Genomic DNA, 278 nt, shown 5'->3' on the forward strand with positions numbered 1-278 from the left:
CGGATAGAGGCAGGAAGCGGGGGGAGAGGCGGACTTCCGCAGGCACATAGCCAGTGGCTGAGGCCTGGTCAGCCCTCCGTGTCCAGCAGAGGGAGAGGAGGGCAGACGGGGAAACTGAGGCAGTGTAGGTGGGCTGGGAGGAGCCAGTGCTGGCCTCCAAGTTTATTCTCCAAAACTGGGCAGGAGAGGACGATACTGGGCAGGGTGCTGGTCGCCAGGGATGAGCCGGGCAGGGGGAGGGCCGCTCCACTCAGGGTCCCACGGCCCCGCGGCCCAGG

Source organism: Myotis brandtii, unplaced genomic scaffold (genome assembly GCF_000412655.1).
Source record: "Myotis brandtii unplaced genomic scaffold, ASM41265v1 scaffold2325, whole genome shotgun sequence".
Taxonomy (NCBI): Eukaryota; Metazoa; Chordata; class Mammalia; order Chiroptera; family Vespertilionidae; genus Myotis; species Myotis brandtii.